Source organism: Cyprinodon variegatus, unplaced genomic scaffold (assembly GCF_000732505.1).
Source record: "Cyprinodon variegatus isolate N-32 unplaced genomic scaffold, C_variegatus-1.0 Scaffold96, whole genome shotgun sequence".
In the NCBI taxonomy this organism is placed as follows: domain Eukaryota; kingdom Metazoa; phylum Chordata; class Actinopteri; order Cyprinodontiformes; family Cyprinodontidae; genus Cyprinodon; species Cyprinodon variegatus.
Genome location: NW_015150549.1, coordinates 1,332,891 through 1,354,984, shown reverse-complemented (window position 1 = coordinate 1,354,984; position 22,094 = coordinate 1,332,891). Strand labels below are relative to the sequence as shown.

Genomic DNA, 22,094 nt, shown 5'->3' with positions numbered 1-22,094 from the left:
GTTGGCATTTAAGAGAATGTTTAACTGTATCGGCACTTAGCAGATCTATAATTGGCGGAAATTTTCTAATTGGCCTGACTTACAGCATGATCGCACGTTGTCCGTCATGTAGTGTACAGGGGGTAACAAGGGGCGATCAGCCTCTCAGCGCCACCTCCCGATCAGGAATCGTGAGGTCTGGAGAAAACCAAACATGTTTGATTTTCAGTCGACCATCGTGCGCAAATCGCTCAGTGGGAATCAGCAAACAAGTATTTTTCTTCTTCCTCTCAGATGAAAACACAGAAGCATGGCGGGGGTGCGACTGAAATTGAGTTCTTTATGTAAAATTGACAGACCTTAGCAGCCCCGTTAGCTCAGCCATGTCTTTGTCCAAATAGGTCTCCGCCTTTTCTTTTTAGAGCTTTCAGCACAAAATTGCACAAATTGCCAAAGCAGCGCGTTTCACTCTAGTGAGCTTCATATTCCTCTTCTATTGGTTTGGCTTCTGGATAGATGAGTCCCAGTAGTGCCACCTCTCTCCGGGGCTGAGTCCGATGTGGTTTTTAGTCATACAGTGTGAGCAGGTAGATCGTATCAGAGCGTCTTACAGTGAACTCACACTGTACAACAAAACCCTGCAGTTTCGGCGTAAAGTGTGAGCTGTAGCTGCGTGCAATGACTGAAAAAAAATCGTACAGTGTATTCCTGGCTTAAGGCTATCAACGTTTACAGGTCCAGCATGTTCAATGACAGACATAGGCCAAAGGCTCAGCATGAATTAAACTAAACAGCGTTTACATACAATGACTGTAACATCCTCAAGTCTACCAATTAGCCTTGATTGGGTTACAGGTAGATATCCAGCGGCAGTGGCTTGTTTAAGATTAATAAGGTTTGATATGAGCAACCAAAACTGCAAAGGGATGAAAGAGTGGCAGTTGTATGAATTTACAAAAATAGGATTCAGACTTTGTCAGAGTTGCAGAATTTCTTTAATCACACATGAAAGCCAGTGAGTCTTCGACAGCAGTTGCACCTTTTAAAGCAAAAAAAAAAAAACTTCTGCATCTTTTTTTTTTTTTGCACGTTTGTTATGAGAGGCAAATATCAATGAACAAATAAAGAACATTTTACTAACAAAAAAAAAAACTCCCAACCCTAATATGGCAGGAGTGTTGAAACATCAACCCCGCCTAAATACTCTGTAACATGTTTCATGGAAGCTCCACTTAAAAGCACGTCTGTCTTTAAGCTACCTTTTCTGCTGAATTGTTTCACTCCCACTTCCTTGCCCCAGTAGAAATACAGTATAAAGGCAAGCTGCAGCACTGACAGGTACTCCAGGCTCGTTAGCTCTCAGAATTGAGACTGTAGCTTGGAGTATGCTCCATTTTTGTATGAGGGAAAGCTGGAATAAGGTCCAAAATGTTTAAGATGCACTTTCTGTTGCATGCTTTGCCCCAAATCTTGTCTTTATTTGCAAGATTGAATAAAAAAAGACAACTTTCTAAATTTTTTCTCACCTCTTTTCTAGTTCTATCCTCTCAGAAGATTGCTGAATTTAAGGACTATTTGAAGCATAAACAGTACCCACTCTTCTTCAATTTAAAAAAAAAAACAGACATTAGTTTTGTTTATATGCCTTAAGAGCATAAAAAACTAGGTAAATAGGCCAGAACTTTTAAGTTGAACCTATTTTAAATGATCAGATATTTGCTTTGCACATGGGAGGAAATGGAATGGCAGCAGTGGCTTTTTAAATGATTCCCTGTAAAAACACAGGACATGCTTTGAGAAATGCTAGCCAGCTTGCACTACACAAATTTTTATCCCTGTTGTATCCACTAAAACTGCCAGACGGCGATATCATTAGTTTACAAAATAATGCTCCATCACAACCCTGACAAATCAGGTAAACTGCTTGGTTTTTTTTTATTAATTCTGCTTCATGTAAGAGTGTATGGGCACACAGGGGGATTAACTAAAGTAGGTCAGCTTACAAAAAATAATAAATAAATAAATGTTGGCTTCTGTTGTCTATGCTCCTATCATTGCTATTATGGAAACAAACATGCAAGTCATCAGAAATCTTCCATTTTGTCCTTGGTTTGCTTTAAGATCTTTGCATTAGTCTGGTGGTAATTGCTGAATATGCGGATTCAGGCCCAGAGAACTGTCTCCTTTATCATCCCACGGTGAGGACAACAGGACACCGACTGCCCAAAAGTGGTTTAAAAAGTAGTAATTCACAAACATGAGCCGACTGGAAAACATCCAATTTTCACAGCAGCTCTTCCCTATGCTGTGCAACAAGGTAGATAAGCAGTTCTGGTCAATGAGTTCTGCAGGAGCAGCTAAGCAGCAAATAAGCTCTGCATTGAAGGACAGCAGCGGCACACACTCCTACAACACCTGAACACAACTGTTATACCGGCACAACAGTTTTTAATTACACATCAGCAGACGGAGCTAAAGACGGAAGAGAGAGGTCAGTGAAGGAACACAGTAGAGAGAAACACTGTTGAAAAAAAGCGTGCCTGCAAAAAAAAAAAAAAGCCTCGCATATATAGAGAACCAGAAGTGTCATATTTGAGAGAAATTAGCAAAAATGGAAATGGAAAATAACTGGGATATGTGGGCAAACAAATTGGAAGTGCGACGATTGACAGAGAATTCACAGCAGAATTAAATACTGCAGGATTTCTGCCAGAGTATTCTAAGCACTGCATCCTGCTGGGCTTAAACACCAGAGAATATCCTAAAGGACAAATCAATGTCCCAGATTTAGCTAACTTAGTCCCAAAACATAAAATAACATAATGCACATTCCTGTGACTGGCTGACTTGATTAATAATAAAATGGTTTTCAAGGAGGATCTCCTAAAAGGTGTTAAGGCAGTGACTGCAAAGGTATGGGGCAGGAGGAGGCTGGGATTATCATCATGATGATCATACAACCTGGGGTTTTTTCATCCTCACAGATTAGAGAAAGCAGGGTTATTGTGAGGATGTGCAAAAGGGGCCAAGAGCGCTTAGCTGTAGCATGGCTACGCTAACAGGCTAGCAAAAGTCTAATCGGCTACAGGATGCATCCGAGTTTATAAAGGTCACGTAGACATTTTGGGAACGTAATCAGAGATGAGGAGAGAAGAATATAGAAAACACAAGGAGCCACACTGGACTCTGTTATTTAGAGGTGTTTTGTTTTTCCATGAAGCAGCGCAATCCTGAATAGAGTTGATTTATTTAGTTTTATATCTTTCTTTTTCTTTCAAAAGAATAAATTTAAATACAATATTTATAAATGAATTTTCCTTGCTTGCTTTTATTTTGCTTTCAGAAAACAAAACATGAAAAAATATTTGCAAGAAAATTGCCAATTTCTGAGGATTATTTTTTCAACCTTGGTCATTATTTATATCTATTTTTTTCACGATACACATCACAGTCTCATTGAGGTACAAAGTCGTATTTACAAAACACACCAGTTCAACTCATTCAATAACAGTTAAAACAGAGATAATATAATATAATGCAGAAGACATCATTCATGGTGAGAATTTTTGTCCTGGATGGGAAACTGTTTGCCAATGAGACCCAAGAAAAGCTACATTATGGAGAACAGAGGATGTTATCATCCTATTGCTCCTAACTGGTGTGCCTCTGCATCTATAGCCTGAAGGGAACAGTTCGACCGGATCCATGGCTCCGGCTCTGGCTTTTAGTCTTCAGAGCAGTGAGGTAGAAGACTTCCTTAACAGAAACCAATTCTTCTAAGAATTTATTTCCTTTATTCTCAAAACGTGTCTTTCCTTCGCTTGCAGCCTTTCCGATTGTTTCAGACTTGTCAGAACTTGTAACTGAAACACCATTCATTTGATGAAAAACAACTTTACAGCAGGAGTTAATAAAATTAACAGTTACTGGTAATACTTGGCAGCTTCTAAATTTAAGACCATCTCTGGTAAGCAGCAAAATCTACCAATAAAACCCAGAGAGGATAAGATCCAATTACCAAGTCATTATGGTGACAGAAGGAAGGTAAGATTTAAAACTACAGCGTTGTTACAACAAATGAATAGCTTTTTTTTTCTGCTTATCCTGGTGAGAAAATAGGCTTTAAATATTTAAATAGTAAGACCTTAATTCAGAGGGTACTTGTGGGGGCAGGCTGCTATGAACAGCAATTTCTTAAATATGTTTATTAGACTTGCTACAGGCAAAAAAAAATAAAAAATAGCTAACGCCTTTTCATGAGAACAAAAACCTTGAGATAGAGTCAGGGCTGAGAAAAAAAAAAAAACGCTTTAATTGAGTTTCACTCCTGTGACTACAAATTTAATCAGAGTTAAACAACTCTAAAGATGATTCTGCCAGCTGGAATATTGGCAAATGTCTCCATAGGAACAGATGTCAACAGATTGAGGGACAAAAACGGCAACAGAGGGTCATTTGGTGTTTGCTAAAGTAAGAAAGTTGTCCTCACTAATTGCCCTCAGCAAAGCAGAAAGTTTTCCTAATTCCTACTATCCATCAGCCCTCTGTGGCTCTGCAGCAATGTGCTACTATGCAGAAAAAAGCCTGTCAGCATTGGAATCACACAGCATCACCACTCCTGCATCTTTACATGCACACCGTGGCATAAAAATAGATCCCGGTTAATCAGGTCTCTTTATTTAAATACAATTAAAAGTTATCTGTTTTTTCTTTCAAGCTAAATGCAATAAAAAAAAAGAACATTGGGGGAAATCTGCAGCTTTCACTAGTCTATCATCTCGACTTACATTTGAAAAAAACACAACAGAAGGTGATAAAAGGACTTTAACATGGATGATATGTAGGGATAGGTTTTACAGACCTAAAGTTTAATCCCAATATTTTATAACTCTTATTGTGAAAACAAAATAGATGAGGAGATTCAGATTTTAATGTTGTTCTTTTACATATTTCTAAGAAGCAAAGTCATGCTCTGGAATTATTATTGCATTATTATCAGCAGTCAGTTTCTCCAAATAAAAAGTCATGTTTCTTTCCTCTACCCAGTTGAAGTGTCAAAAGAAATCCCAAAATCTGAATACTAAGATTTCTCTAATATTAGCTACCTGTTTTGATGCTTTGTGTTCTTAGACATCAAGAGAGAGTAACTGCTGCAACATGAACTAAATCATTTTTACTCTGCTTCCAGGTTCTCTAAAATAAGGTTTTGGTGTCAAAAAACGCATAAAAGGATGACTTTTATGTAACATTTGTTAAAAATTGGTCCAATTTGCATTTGATGATGTGTTGTTCAAAATATAAAATACAGTAAAATACGCAACACGAATGCCTCTACACCTTAGGAAACTTCACCAAACATTTATACATTTTAACTTCAAACTGCTGCATCCTGTTTGTAGTTACAAAACATAGATACATGCCTTTATATATATTATAAATATAACATCCAAGAAGCTTTTTCAATTCAAAATGAATTATTTATAAAATAAATAAACAGTTTATATATATATATATATATGTCTACTATGTCTATGATGAAATATAGAAATTTATCCAATAACCACTCTTTAAAGAAACTGAACTGAATATATCCATTTGTATGTAAAATAATTGGGGGGAAAAAAACATTGGTTTTCCAGCTCTTTTGAGAAACAAAATTAAGAGATAAAACACTAAATTAAAAAAAAGGGTTTACATTTGAGCTTTTTAAATGGCTTTAAAATATGAAATCAATTGTTTTGTTTGAATACAGATATTTGTTTATAGATCTGAGTAATCTTACTAAGAGCATCTGTTTTTAGATCGATTAATTGACTAAATAAATAAAAACTATCACCAAATTAATGCATTATTCAAATAATAATCCTTAGCTGCAGCACTGTTTTGTAGAACGGGTAAATCCTTTGACTATAAATCGGTAAAAGGACCCAACAGCGCCTTCTGTTCACTCTGGCATAAAGCTCCTTTTCTTCCAGAATATCGTAAAACAGCCTGCATGAAAGCTGCATGAAAACAGTACATCACCGCAGCTGAAAAGATGAAACCTTTTGATAATTTTCCCTTTGTTGCTCGTGTTCAAGAACATTTCCCTAAACATGTGAAAATGAAAACATTTTCTTGCAAAACACTTTTCCTTTGATCAGTCCACCCATGTTTCTTCTCTTTTCAGAGGCAAGCTGTAATTAAGCTGCCCATTTCTATGGAAACTTTTCAGTGGCTGAATACGGCTCTAAAAAATCCAAATTACTGCATTACAAAAGGTCCCACTTCAAAAGTGGACAAGTGTTAATTAGTCATCTAAAGGACTTTGACCTTTCTTGTGTCTCTGCATTAGAATTTTAATGAAATTACTTTCAAATGTGTTTTTCTCATGTTTCTATTGTAATTGTCTGTCAATAAATGAAATATAACGGAGTGAAGAGCCCCGCTTTTATTTTGACACAAACCACAATCATATCCCTGACTTCACACGACCCCGAAGGACACATTCTGCCATGAACTACACACACATATAAACTTACAAAAGAGCTCCTGCTCCGTGTGTTACTCCAAGATCCGTTCCTAGTCAGACGGCGAAGGCACTCTGACAGATATATCTGCCATCGCTGCTGCTCGTGTGAAGGCGACAGTGTCCAGTCAAGTGTGGCAGACGTCTCCTAGCGGGTAATTTTACACATTTCTAATATTGCCAATAGCAAACACAAGGTCTCTTTTTGCACTGCAAGGCTAACTTATCTGAGATATGCAATAGTTCAGGGCGTCCAGAGACGCTCTGTGTGTACAGTGTGGGAAAAAGAATAAGCACAATTCAGAGACACGTTAATACATGTTTGCAAGGAGAAACTCTTTGTTGCTTGTTTTGACAGTGCAACACAAAGCTTTGTCACCACACCCTTCAGGCCTGTATGCTTAGCTTGATTAGGATCACTGAAAAAACTTATGTGAGCGAGGAATTTCTTAAATAGCACCATTTTTAAATAAAAAACTAACTTGGGTAATAATTTATGTTTCATGAGGCTGTCTTTTTTTTTTTCCAGTCACAAACGCTGAATTCCCTGCCTGGTTTTGCCCTTTGTAGTATAAGGCTGTTCTTAACTTCATGCGAAGGAAAGAGTTGGATCAAATCTGATTTAAAGCTGTTAAACTTGTTAGCAGTTGTTGCTGACATCTCCCACTAAAAGTAAAAATAAAGACCCTTTATCTTCATCTAAGTAATCATTTATGATGGTTTTACCTTACCTTTGTCATATGGTGTTTATTACACTTATTTAGAGCCATAACTATGATACCCTATTAGTTTGGATTTTCTAATATTTGAATTTTCTTATGTTTTCCTCTGATAAATAATATGCATACAAGAATAAATCATATATTATTATTATATATTGTAAATTATGTTAAAAAAATCACGTTTAGACTTCAATGGTCCATGCCTCATGCTGTCAGGGTTACCATGGAATAACCCACTATCAGAGCGCAGGACCGCTGCTGAAGGCTAGATTGTCCCAATTCATAGCTGATCACTTCCAGCCTTAATTGTTTTTGAGCTCTTCAAAAGACCAGGCTTAGCGTTCACCTTCCTCTGTGAGCTTATTGCAGCTAATGGCGTATCGTTCATGTTCTCAAAGCACTTCTCACTTGTTTGTGTGCAAATAAGGAGATAAATGTATGCATACTATTGCACCACATTAGGCGTCGCTGACAGACATCTGTAAGTCTGTACGTCTAGTACCTGGTATTTCCCCATAAACATTTACCACTTGACTTTTTTTTGGGGAAATTCCTACTCTCTTATTTTTTAACAAAAGACAAATATTTAATTCAGGCCGGGTTTATTTAAGGAAAGAAAAAAGGTGAAATCTGTACTTGCATGTGTGCTCCTATTTTCTTTTAGCTATTTGCATGTATTTTTAGTAAAACGCCAGCACTCCACAGCCCTTCCCTTCCCCGCAGAGCAGGCATTCCATTTAAGCAAACACAAAAAGGTCAGAATAGATGTAAAATTAACTTTAACTTAAATAATACAAATCTTCAAAATATTGATTTATCTCTGCTATAATGCTGTTCCTAAAGTAAGAATGCGATCAACAGATTTCAAACCAACACAACCTTTCTTACTTTGAGAAGAAGTTATGATAATTGTAAATCTTGTTCTCTGTCTACAGGTTGATCATTACTCAAACTAATATCTAAATAACTGATCTGTCAGGACTCCTGTTTTGTCTCTGTGTTTTCTATGTTTGTCTCCCTTCCTCCACCAGGAGGCGCCTGGTTCTGGTCCACCTCCTCACACACCTGCAGATGGTTTCCTTGTTAAACGGAGTGTTCTTAAGCTGCTGACTGCCACTACTTCGACGCCAGTTTAGGGTACTCTAGCCAAGCTGAGTTTTTGTCAACCTGAGTTTAACTTTGTTTTGTTTTTGCCTCTTGGTAGGCAGTTGTCCTGCTAACTGGATCTCTCGGACCTTCACACCCTGGAAGGATAAACTGAGCTTCAAACTGAGCTGGGATACAAACAGGAGGTTCGGATCCATTTTCCTAAGATATTGTTTGAGCTCTCACTGAGAAAGGGATTATTCTCCACAATGACCCGTTCAAGTATCGCAGGAAATCTGGGTGGCAGTCAGTATCTTCATTCTCCATCTGTCAACCGCATTCTGGGTAAAACCTGTTCCGCCCTCCACCGAATCAGACAAACACTGGAACCTCAGCACACAGACAGGAGTCAAGAAAACAACAACTTCACTGGAAACGTGAGTCGGCAACCAAAACCTCTTCTCCAAGTTTCACGAGTCTAATTCCCCACTGAGCCTGAACTAACCGCTGTGTCTTCCTCTCACTTTGCAGTTCCGATTGAGCCATATTCAGAGCAACACTTCTCCCCCTGTTCACTTCTTCAATAGAAACCTGTTAAACCTTTTACCTGGACTCTCTGTTTGGTTTTCTGCATTTTGGGTCAGAACTTTGAAACATCATGACATTATCAAATAAAGTATTAAAACAGATTTCATAAATGCATATTTTGTAAGGCTGAAAAACAGAGGATGTACATATTTTTGAGTGAAGATACACACCTGCTGACTGAACACACTGGGTGATGTCTGCAGTGCTCTTAAATAAGCAATGACATTTTATCACTGCATGAAGCTGCTTTTTACATTTTACAAACATATTCCACTCCAATAAAGCAACATCGATAGCAGCAGGAGCCTTTTATTCTGGGACTGATATAAATATATGGGCATTCTTTCATTTATTAAGTATTGATCACTCTTCTGAATGCAGATGGTTCCTTGTCATGTAAATGCCAGCAAAAATGCTACATAAATGCAGATAAATTAAAAGTCATCTCCTATGAGCGTCACGGAAAGTCATTAACTGGGTTCTGTCTGATACCGCTGACTCTCAGTCTAAACCATAGAACATTATAGCAGGTTCCGTTGTTGGTTGAAAGGGTAAAGAAATGATACGCTTAAAAATGGTTTCAGTATTTTAATTTCCGCTGCTGTTGGAAAATATTCAGAACAGCAAGCTCTTGCATGTGCAACATGATGCAGAAATGTAATAATACTGAAAGTAAAAAAACTCCAAATACTCACACCGCACAACTGGCGAGACAAAAAGGTCCCAGTCTGCTTCGTGTGTTGTTAAAGCCGTTTTCCCAGACCAGAGCCCATTTAGTCATGAAATAAAAGCATATCAGTCCGACTTCAAGGAGAAGCAGTATAAGGGCGTCTTCTGTCCTGGCTGGACTCAGCGAGGCTCGTCACCGACCTATCACCATGTTAAACGTCAAACGTTTTATGGCTTAGTTATCAAGGAAAGTATATCATCGTGTTAGAGTAAGCTGACTCTACTTTTATCTGAAGGAGTCCTTTGTCCTGTATCAGCCGACAAGATCACTTTACGTTTAGGATTATTTGTTGTTCTCAGAATCAGAAATTCAGAGAATGACAAATGAAAAGCTATTCCTAGGATAGAAACAGGAGACTGTCCCTTTTCTGGAAGCAGTAACAGTTTTAAATTTTTTTTTGTATTCTCAGTATTACCTGATCCTCAAGGGGAATGTCTAAATTATTACATTATGTCCCCTGTTTCTACTCAAAAGTCATTTTTTAGATGACTGTTGCTTTTTACTGTTAGAAATGTTCATAAAGTTGAGTTCAGTTAAATGATAAGTTTGGTTAATAGATAACTAGGAGTTGAACTGGGCTCTGCAGAGCTGGCTCAGCCTTTTACAGTTTAATTGCAGGTATCATAACGAGGTCCATGAGAAAGGCATGTACAAAGGTTGGGGCAGTAAAACCAAAACCCAATTTATGAAGCATTTACATTAATTTGTTTTGTCAAGTTCTCTGGCCGTTAGAGATGGGTACCAAAACCTGGTTTCAAATTGGCCCCTGGCTTTTGTCCGACAGTCCTCATGAACCTACAAGCTTCAGCCTTATCGGTCCTTTTAACAGAATGATAAAGGTTGCATTGAAGTTTTCAAGGGAGACTTAAACTAAGCAACAACGCATTGTTCAATCTCCTCCTACATTAGAAACATGGACACTGAGGGGACCAATGGGAGGGTCTAATACTCCAACTGGTTGCCCCACTTTATCCAATCTACACTGTGGCAAACAAGCGTTTTTATATACATACATACATACTACATACTAGGCCTGCAACTAATAATTATTTTTCAAATCGATTAATCCTTTGATTATTTTTTTGACTAATCGATTAATAATCACAGTCAAAGGTTTCTTAAATAAGATTTTTTAAGAAATTAAACCAGGTGAAACAAAAACTTTTCAAATTAAGGAGTTCTGGATATAGCATACTGACTGACAATAAAGATTTCTTTATCTTAAATGCAAAATGTGTATATAATCCATTTTCTTCCGCTTTATCCGGGGCCGGGTCGAGGAGGCAGCAGTCTAAGCAGAGATGCCCAGACCTCCCAATCCATGTACACTTCCTCCAGCTGCTCTGGGGGGACCCAGAGGCGACACAGAGGCCAGCACGGAGACATAGTCCCCCCAGCGTGTCCTGGGCCTTCCACGAGGCCTCCTCCCAATGGGACATGCCTGGAACACCTCCAGAGGGAGGTGACCAGGAGGAATCCGGAACAGATGCCCGAGCCACTTCAGCTGGCTCCTTTCCACATGGAGGAGCAATGACTCTACTCCGAGCTCTTCCTGGGTAACTGAGCTCATCACCCGATGTCGAAGGGTGCGCCCAGCCACCCTGCAAAGGAAACTCAATTTGGCCGTTTGTATTCGCAATCTTGTTCTTACGGTCATTACCCAGATCTCATGACCATAGGTGAGGGTGGGAACGTAGATCGATCGGAGCTAGTCAACTTTGTGGGAGCTGCTGTTTTTATCATGGTTAAAGTCCCTTGTTCTGTTTCCCTGACAACGTATCATCATATATTATTACTGTTAGGCAGTCATGCATAGGTTATATTTCTCTAACACATGTTTACATGATCTGCATCAATTCCGATTGTATCAGGACACCTCTGAGTCGAATCAACTCCTGATTTTCTCCTCCTTCTCACAATAGTAATTTGAACATTGTCCTCCACAGCAACACGTTTATCCACCATGTTCTATAATAGATTGGCACTAACTGTGTCCTGAATGCATTTCATATAGAATGTCCCTTATGACTTTAAATATGGCACAATTCAACCCCAGCTGCAGATAGAGAACCATATTTTAGTTCTGTCATCAGGTTTTTTTTTAAGATACCTTATTAGTCAAAGTCAAAGTAGTGATCATGTTCCCGAAAGATCAGTTAACTGAATTCACTATAAAATCCACTATATAAACCCAGCTCTATATAGTGGTGGGGGGTTTTCAGGGTTATGGAGGAGGTTTGGACACATCCAAAGATGGAACAAGATAAATATTAGGTATTTTCAGCAGCCAACATCTCTCAGTTCATTGAAGGGTTCAACTATGCTCATGTTTGCCCGGCTACATGAGTCAATCTCAACCCTTTAGCAAACTCAGGAAATGGACTCTCGTGTCTGCTTATCTTGACCAATCTGTCTTTGCATTCACAGTATAAACCAGAAAGTTCATCAATGCAGACATGGGAAAGAAAAAATGTATAAAGATGGAAGAAAATGGTAGCATGGTAGTATTTCCTGACACCCAGAGGGAATAAACAACGCTGGGACATTTCCTGCTATCCTCTCCACTCTGTTTATACTGAGGCAAATATTAACAAACGTGTCGACGTTTTTAACATTCCCTTGTCATTTATTCTCTCTTCATGTGTCTCCTGATAACTTTTCCCCATATTTTAATTTTCATCTCTTCACCAAACTTTGGGAAAAAAAGCGAAAGTATTATCCTGCCATACCATTCTTTCTTTAAATACAAGAGCGTTTTGTTTTTATTGTCATTGTAAGTACAGCGCAAGAAAATTCACTCTCTGCATTTCACCCGTCCCCTTGGGGAGCAGTGGGCTGCCATTTTCGGCGCCCGGGGAGCAATGTAGGGTTAAGGGTCTTTTTTGCTCAGGAACCCTGAGTTGGAACCCACAACCTCAGGATTCCAAACTTTGCCCTAACCACTAGGCCACAACCCCCCCAGAGGCACAATGGTTTTTACCACCCCACTAGTACTAGTTCAAAGACAGATTTTAGGATTATTAAGAAATTAATAGTTACCTCATAAATTGCAATCTTAGCCTACATGCTGACTGGTGATGTTAGAACCATTAGTTGACTCTTGCTACATCATTAATGTGTCCAAGTTAAAACTGAACTGCAATAAACCTATTTAAATATGCAGTAAAAAATTGGTGTTAAAAATTCAGAGTTAATCTATTTAACTCTAAATGGAGTATTTACAGTTATACCAAGTGTAAATCCGCTCAAGTTACGGAGTTAATAATTAGTGTAAAATTTGACATCCATGCAGTGCAACTTTTATTCCATATGGTGTTGATTATGCACTTATCTCTGAGAGGTCTTCTGGATTTTGATACCAATATGATTAAATTTGAATATCTAGCTACAGAGTAAATTTTACACTCATTTGGAGTAGCACCAAATTTTATCTGAAACACAAGTCTGTACATGTTAAAGTAACACTTGTTTTTTTACCATACAAATTTAAAATGACACATCAGATATTCATGCATAGATGAGTTTACTTATCTGGCTATGAACAGATCTAAAACATGAACTTTGTTGAAGCCTCTTTTAAACAAAACCAGCATAACCAGTGTCTACACAAATTAGCACAATTTCAGTAAGTGTCGGATACAAAAACATAGAGTTGCAAAGACTCACCCTTTTGTTACGGAGCCGGTAGACAGATCCATTTCAAAGGGGAATGTGAGATTTAACCAGATGGTTTCCTAGTAGAAGTTTGCATACTGAACCTAACATATGAGACACAACTAAACTGAAAAAAGCCTCATTGTTTCACTTTACATGGAGGGAAACACCAGTAATACTTTGTGTGAGACATCTGGAAAGTTTGCAACAATGCCTAGTAGTGAAATTAAACAAAACATGTAGGCATTTAAATATTATTGAACCATCTACTTTAAAGCTCTGTCTGTATCAGTGACTCCATCCACAAGGTGTACCCGGTATGTAAACCAGATTAGTTAGTAATCCTTATTACTTTCATGATAATGGCTTTCTCAAACAAACCCTAAATTTGAATTAAACTGACAGAAGTCTCATATATTTAGGCTGCATAACGCTACACAACCATGGGAAATACTGGCGCCGTCGTTCAGCAGAGACTCTCTACAAGGACAGTAAGCCACATAAGGTTATTAACAGGGCTGTATCTAAGCATATCAACTGAAGGGTAAGTGCAAGGGAAAGATGTTGTTGAAAAAGGTGCACTACAAGCACTGATAACAGCAGCCTTGAGAGAACAGCAAAGCAAAGCACATCTGCAAGCTTAAAGACACTCTGCAACCAGTCATTCAGCAAACAGGCAACAGAATGTAAAACATGTGAGACGCCCCTTAACCAGAGTCCTGATGCATCTCAACTGGGATAAAGGAAATAACTGCTATTCATCAGGGTTAAGGCATGTTTTTAGATAAAAGTAAATTTTTATTGAACAATTAGGGTCCTGGGGTTTGTACTGAGTTGAGAGACTTTCCAGACATAAACCCTACAGGGAATCAGTTGGTTATTGTTGAGATGAAAAGACAAGACTCAACAATGCAGACAGGCTGAACCTGAGCGACCTGGCCGTCCACAAGCCTAATCAGGGCTTTTTACTGGTGTGTTGTAATATGGCTTCCTTACTCTGCTGCTACTGTTTGAATATTCTTTTTTAATCTGTTTGCAGTAGGCGAGTCAGAGCTATTCGCTGAGTCATTTCAACTTTGATCTGTGCAAAACTAAAAAAGGCAAAATTTAAATATCTGAGAAGCAAATGAGCTTACATAGGATTGTGTCAAATGTATTGCTGTTAAGAAAAGCAAATCTGTGGTGTCCACATGTGCAGGTGGTTTAACTTCTGTGACATAAAACAAATGGCAAACCTCTTATGTTTCACATGAGCTGAATTCACTCTACATATATATTCTGCAAAGTTCTCCAACAGGTTTTCACAAATAACCACACAGAGGTCAGATCTTAGGTATGCAGAAAATATGTGGAAGAACTACAATTTTGTTTAACATGCAGTTAAGCCATGCAAACATTACGAAAAAAACCAAGAACCACCACAGACCAATGATGCAGACAGAGATAAAAAGGCTTCACTGTTTTTTTTATCCATTTTAGCATTTAGATTAGCGCTTAAGAGAAAAAAGAACATTTATTTAGAAGCATTACAAAAATACAAATAAAACCATTAACTTTATAAGGTTCTTAATCATTCATATAGCAATGCTTTTTCCAATGCCATATGAAAATATATAAATATGTCATAGGTGTCATAACTTATATGGTAAATATAGTTGCTTTTCACAGAATGCTACAGAATTCATCCATGCGCTTCTCAAATGTTAGATGAATGACCAAAAATGTACTTCTAGCTACAATATATATATATATTGTAGCTAGAAGTACATTTTTGGTCATTCATCTAACATTTGAGAAGCGCATGGATGAATTCTGTAGCATTCTGTGAAAAGCNGCTTTTCACAGAATGCTACAGAATTCATCCATGCGCTTCTCAAATGTTAGATGAATGACCAAAAATGTACTTCTAGCTACAATATATATATATATATATATATATATATATATATATATATATATATATATATAATTGAGAATCATACTGGAAGAGCAAGGTGGGGTTTTTTTCAAATATATTTCTATGTAGTTGAGAAAGCTATAACAGAGCTTATTGGGGTATTTGGCATGAAAAAGAAAAACAAATCTGAAAAATGTAGGTTAATCACAATATATCATCACATCACAGTTTTCAGGTAATGTTTCCCAGATACTATTCAGTTCCTGGTATGAAATAGAAGCACACTGTAATCATTCCAGTAAATATTATACACCAGGGGGCATATAAAAAATCCACATATTAATATTTTTTTTATTATTCAATAGGGTAAATGTTCTAATAGTATCAATTTCAAAGAATTTATTTCAACATAATTTTTTAGTGATATAATGATCATTTTTACGCAATTTAGGCTAAGGTGGGCTCATTTATACCATATAATTTAATCCAAGCATGAAATGACTGCAAGAAACCTTTACTATAAACCTGTATCTTTACCAACAGGATGTCTTTTTATATAATGAGAACTAAATAATTCATCCAGGTTTTTAAATTCCATTAATTTTAGCCTGTTGAGCTTTCTCCGGATAAAAAAGGTGCTTATAAAAAAGGAAAAAAAAAAAAAAAAATTTTTCTTTTGCTTGAGTTAAATTTTTTATTTTTATTTTTTGAGTTTTTAACGGCACTAGAGGCTTGTTTTTTCAACAGCGGGCCGACAGGAAAGGGGGTATAAGAGTGGGGGAGAGACATGCGGCAAAGGACCACAGGTCGGATTTGAACCCGCGTCGGCCGCGTCAAGGACTAAGGTATTATCAAAACAAGAATTAAGCAAAACTTGCAAGGAATCAGAGATCAAAGACTTTCGACACGCCCGGTTCAAAAGTCATATACATTAAATATCAAACTTCTAACCAAGGGATTTCATAGTTTTAATCTCAACATGTTTGTTTTTCCTTTATCTTTCAAAGGAGTTGTAATGGGGATCTCTCCCACAACCCACAAGTAATGTCAATTTAAAGGTAGCGTTAGGAGCCCCTCAGCATAGGTTTTCCTATGTTCCCTTGACAAAGCCATATACAGCCCCATCCTTATTTCAGGCACATATACCAACTATATTTTTGGAGGTATGTTCAAACTTTTAGTTAATATTGCACCTTTTACTTTTCAGTTTGCAGATTCTAAGAATATATATATATCTTTTTTTTTCAAAAAAAAAAAAAAGAAAAAATAAAGGAACCTAGCAAATTCCTATCCTACTGAATATCCATTTTCACACAGGCACTTTAATCCTGCAATATTTCAATGCGTGTGCATTTATATCCTTGACATTTTGGCTAGAACACTTGGATGCTAAACAAAATGTCCTGCTTAGATCCTTGGGTAGGAAAATTTTGAAAAGTGATAAGATGCAGATATGCTGCAATGCTGTTTCTAAGGAACTGTGAGATTTAACTGGCAGTTGCTAGGGTGCTTGCTTTTCCACTTTCCCCCCCATAACCGGGATGAACGGTGTTGATAAGAATCCAAAACATAAATTTTTGGGGTCTTAATTGCCTTCCTTGCAGCACCGCCTTGCTATCTGCTATGACAGGGTGCCAGGCAAAATATATCAAATTAAAAAGTACAAGCGGCACAGCCTCAAAAAATAGCCAGTGTTAGTTGATAAACACTAGTAGAGTGTTACTCCCTGAACAAAAACATTTTGTTTTATTGATTTAATAAGGAGCAACTTTAACGGTTTCTACATCATCTACAATAAATTCTTGGTAAGGTCATCAAAGTAGCTGTAGCAACTTTACTTGAATTTAGGTTTATTTACTTTGCTTCAAATTTCTGTTGTTTAAATTGTGTGTATTTTGCTCCAAAATGATGTTTTGAAAACCTGCAATTTACTGCATTATTACAGCTTCAGTGAACCTGATGCTCTTTGCATGCAGCACTGACACAAAGCCAGACTGACCGGGCATATGTGGAAGATTTCCTCATCTCAACACAGACACATTAGTAAATGAGCATTGCTCCCATCAGGCCACAGTGGCTGTCTCTGAGGGAATATGTGTGAGCACAGATAGCCCACAGGCAGCTAATTATATAACACAACCAGTAATGATGTGGGTAGTGGTTACATGTGAAGCCTATAACTGGAATTGCTGCAAAGCTTCGATATTTACCAATAAAGGCTTTTGACAGCTGGGATTTCTACTGTGAGGGACATGGCCTCTGCTCAGGGAGGTTACATGTCTCTTTTCTTTCTAACGAAAAAAAAAAATGAAATGATTTTTTTCTATGGTGATGGGTAACAGTGCAACTCAGCATGTTATGACAACAAATTTTCCTAGATGGAAAAACTGACCATGAAATTATTGTGATAAACGATAATTTGGTTTAAATCCAAAGTGCTGCCACACTACAGCTCTTGAGTTTGACTTTCAAACAAATTAAGACTTTTTTTTTTTTGTACAAATCTCAAATAGCATTTTTCTGGCTTGCTACTATCCATCCAGGAGGCTCTCATGCTAAACTCGCCAAGTTATCGTAACAATAATGTAAAAACCAATTATTGCACAGGATAAAACTTTTCGTCATCCAGAAAGATGAAGAAATTAGGAAAACAAACAAGCATGCAAACTTTTATTATTATTTAAAAGCATCATATCCTGTAGTTATTTTTTAAAGGGACAGGCCCATGTAAAGCAGTCCGAGTGTCTCTTTCTAGCCATAAGCTGTATGATGAGTAGCATGGAAGGGGTCAAGTTCCTCCATGGTGTTAAAAAGAAAAGCTTTTTTGTTCATGAATCAGCAGGTCTCTGAGGGCTATGATATATGCATCAGCACACAGTGTGACAAAAACAATGAAAAAAAGATAAAGACATGTTGATTTTTTACTACTTAGCCTGACTTACAATTCACTGAAATTATTACTATGTAATAAAGGGTAAACACAACAGCATAAAACCTATGAGATATTTGGAAAAATTCTACCAGATGAAAGCCAAACATTTATTTATTTTGTATCTTTTTGCCACTAGGGGTGCTAGACCGGTAACTTCCAGGTTTAGTGTCCTGAAAGCAACTAGCAAATGCTGCACTGTTGCTAGAGATGCACAGATAGGATATCCGCTCTGATATTGACTAATTAGCTGATTGGATATCTGATAAATGACAGAGATCCATTATTCTGATCAAATTATTTTTATTAAACCTGGTAACCATCCATTACCCAGAGGCTTAAGGAGCAATAGGTTCAAACCAAAGCGGACAATAAAAGGGTTAACATCAAGCAGCAAAACATTTACAGTGATCTAGTCCACTCAATTAAATTTCATGTTGGCAAAGCTGGTTACATCATCACGCAGATGACAACCATGTTTTGTGCGATCTGCTCTCAGATGTTTTGGATTCTGATAGCAGAACACCTTAGACAGCAGATTGAACCTATGGAGACACTTGGAAATTCAAGGCTACATTGACCCTTCTAGATTAAATCCTGCATCACGAAAACAAAAAATGTCTGATCAGGAAGTTTCCTGATCTGTTTTGTTGCCTGAAACAAAAATGAGCCCTCAGACTGTCATAAAGCGGCGCCCTGGGTCACATGACTTATTCAGTGACGGATCGACCCTTTGACGTTAGACAGGTATGGCTTTGAGAAGTACAGCGTGCTAGGATGACTGATATGATATGCCAAGAGGTCTGAACTGACCTGAGAAATCATTGAACATATCTAAAAGTATACAATACTATTATCTAATCTAATACTTGAGTCAAAATGTATATAATGTTGCTTTAAATAATTAAAAGAAAACAGAAATGTTAGAAAAAGCAAAATATTTTTCTCAAGCAAAGAATAATGGACCAAGTTATTAAAATGGTTATAAAGTGAAATCAGCAGCTCACTAATGAAGCGCGGATATTTTCAGCTAAAAAAACTGCCCTAGACTGAGCTCTTTAGATGTGTTTTCATTTTAACACATTTATCATACTGCTGTTTTTTTCTTTATTTATTCCAAACACACAAATGATATATAAAAAAGTATTCAACCCTCTGAAGACCCCTGATACCACAATATAAAATTGGTTTTCTAACTAACGTAGATTACAACAGATGTTATTTAGGGTTACTTTTCATTACGAAACAAGTTTCTACATCTTTTTTATAGGACACAAAATAGAAGATTTCATTATTTATTATACTTTACCAACACTTCATTCATTTTAATCTCAATAGGGATGGGCCTCTAAAATTTAAAAGGGTTGTTCAATAGAACCTCTAGATACATCCCAGCAGATGTTTTATTTAAGGGATAGTCTCAACAAAGCAATTAAGTAATGTAAACCCATGGTAATTATGTTAAATCTGTCCCATCCTTAGCCTTGGGTCATCTATAAATGGAAGCCAACACACACACACTCCTCACTGGGTGACAATAGTCCTTTTTTCTTAAGAGGTGGCCTCAAAGAATTGGTCAGAAACAGACTGCTGTAGATTATTAGACACATCAACCTGGGAGTTAGGTGTTCACATAGCAGCGCCTCTTAACTCTGCATCTCTTTCAAATTTCCTGTTCTCTGGATTGCTAACAATAAACGTCCTGGGCGACAGCCAGAGAATAAGCTTCATTTCCTGGATCACTTCTGTTTCAAAACTTTATGAAATGTGAGATAAAAGGCTCAGCCCGATATCATCGAAAAGGGAAAACCAAATATCTTTGACTGCGGAGAGATTTTGGTAGAATGCACTCAAATCTGTAGCGAGGGAAGCAGACTTTGGAAGAAAGTCTATGCAGTTAATAGAGGTTGAGGCTGCAGCGAACAGTGTGCGATTCAGCAAGGCAATGTGGGGTGGCACTTTGTTTGAACAAAGGTCCAACAGTAATTCCGTTGCCCTTTTTTTCATCCAATTTGTCAATACGTCTCAGCGACACCGTCTTAATTCAAAGACAAGTAGACTTTCAATGAAACGGACAATGAAGGCTTTGACTCGAATCCAGAGACACGGTCAAACTATCTATCTGGTTAAAATGCTTACGGAAAGCACATAGCTGTAAGCTAAAAAAAAAAATAAGATTTAGAGTCGCACAAAGCCTCCCTCTGCCTGAACAAAATGCTGCATTGTGTTCTGGAAACAGTAAGCTTCTCTCTCCAAGTTCAACCATCATTGGCAAGTAAAATAAATAAAAAAACATGAGGAAATTTCAATATGTATGTAGACAAATACACACAAGCAAAAAAGGTGATGTGTAAGCAAATTATAACTCATAATTACTTCCCTTTTATGCCAGAGAGATCATAAATGGTCCCAGCAGCATAACTAGTGGTATTTCACTCACTGCTATTCAGTTAATCAGAGCAAATGTATACCTTTACAACACAAAGCTGAATTATATTAAGTATTTTGTAAAAGATTTCCAGAGTTATTTATATTTTCATTTATTAAAGAGCGGCTAATATTAACGAGAGCTTGAAGAAAAATGATTCTGAACGAAAAATGCTGAGCATGAGGCCTTGCTTCAGCAGCTGAATCAGCATTTATGATAAATAATAAAGAAACTGGGGGAAATGGCAAAAACGTGATGCTATAAAATTATTATATTGTTCCTAATGAGTCAAAACAATTTTAGATTACAAGCTATTTAGTACACAATCACATACTAGCATGGAAATGTAAATAATGTGTAGTGTGGGAAGTTGATATTCAGATTGCAGATTTAAGACATTTGGTTTTAGGCACTTTCCTTTGTAAAACCAAGCAAAAAGAGAAAAAAAGCTGAAAGTTATGGTGATGGCAAAGAGACCCTCCAACTTGAAGGGTCCTTAGGGAAGACCCATCTCGCTGATGCCTGCTTTTGGGGAGTTGCGGCCTAGTGGTTAGGGCGTTGTGCTTGGAATCCTGAGGTTCTGAGTTCAAGCCCCACTCCCATAGACTGCCACTCTGTGTCTCTGAGCAAGACCCTTTAACCTGCTCACCAGGCATTGAACAATCGCAGCCAAATGCTCCCCAAGCGGATGGGTTAAATGCAGAGTTCATTGCGTTGCTCTGTACTTGTGACAGTCTAATGACAATAAAAACGCTGGAAAACATAACTTCAAAGACTCTAAGTCCAAGTATGAATTAACATGATACCAGAACATACAATTTTCAAATCCTAATCAGCTAGAGGTATGAATAGCTTGGGGCTTAATTATAGTATTTGGACTTTACATAGGATTACTAAATCTCATGCTGTCAAGAGGTCAAGAACTTAAGTTGCGATTAAATGAAACTTTCAGCAGCCTCTCTGTCAAAAAAAACCCCGACAACAATGAAAATCACTAATGACACGTTGGCAATATTTGTAAGAGACACAGCAGGACGACTCGCAGACAGAGAGAGAGACAAAATAGGGAAAGAGGTAGGGGGGGGGGGTGACACAGATTTGTCTGGGAATTACAAAAGGTGTGCAGAGTAGTGATTAGAGGCATGACCTTGTGATCACCAGGACGACTCATTTTACCAACCCTTCCCTGTGGAAGCAAATCCACAAAAGAAAGCAAAGACAGGAAGTGAAAACGTTCGCCTTTTCAATGTTCCCTCTGATACAATACAACAATACAACCAATACCTTCCCTTAAAAAATTGGGCTATTTGTCAGAAATTAAATTATTCATTTACAGCCAAACCAAACACTGACTGATTATCATAATCAGATCCAACGACTGAGTCCTGCAACATACAGCTCTGAACTTCAGCCTCGCCTCACGGGTTCCTCATAACAACGAGGCATTTGTCAAGTGAAATGAGGGCAGAATGATTTTGTGTGTAATTTATTGGTTTTGACACAGTCGGAAAGAGCACTTTTCAAGCCATCTTTTCCTAAAAGCTGATTTATATTCAAATGGCGCTCAGCTGTG

The 22,094-nt window shown here is 37.6% G+C and overlaps 1 protein-coding gene across 6 annotated transcripts in view; it reads right to left on the bottom strand.

Annotated features, from left to right (window-relative positions):
- mgat3 (mannosyl (beta-1,4-)-glycoprotein beta-1,4-N-acetylglucosaminyltransferase) overlaps positions 1-22,094 on the bottom strand; it is a 75,227-nt gene that overhangs the window by 27,589 nt on the left and 25,544 nt on the right. The window contains exon 1 of one of the 6 annotated variants that reach the window (XM_015374036.1): positions 6,501-6,740. The exons of 3 other annotated variants lie outside the window; for them this stretch is intronic. The gene's annotated coding sequence lies outside the window, so the exon portion shown is untranslated. Of the gene's footprint in view, positions 1-6,500; positions 6,741-22,094 lie in introns of those variants that run through there. 2 more of the 6 variants (XM_015374031.1, XM_015374037.1) reach the window with 2 other exon arrangements.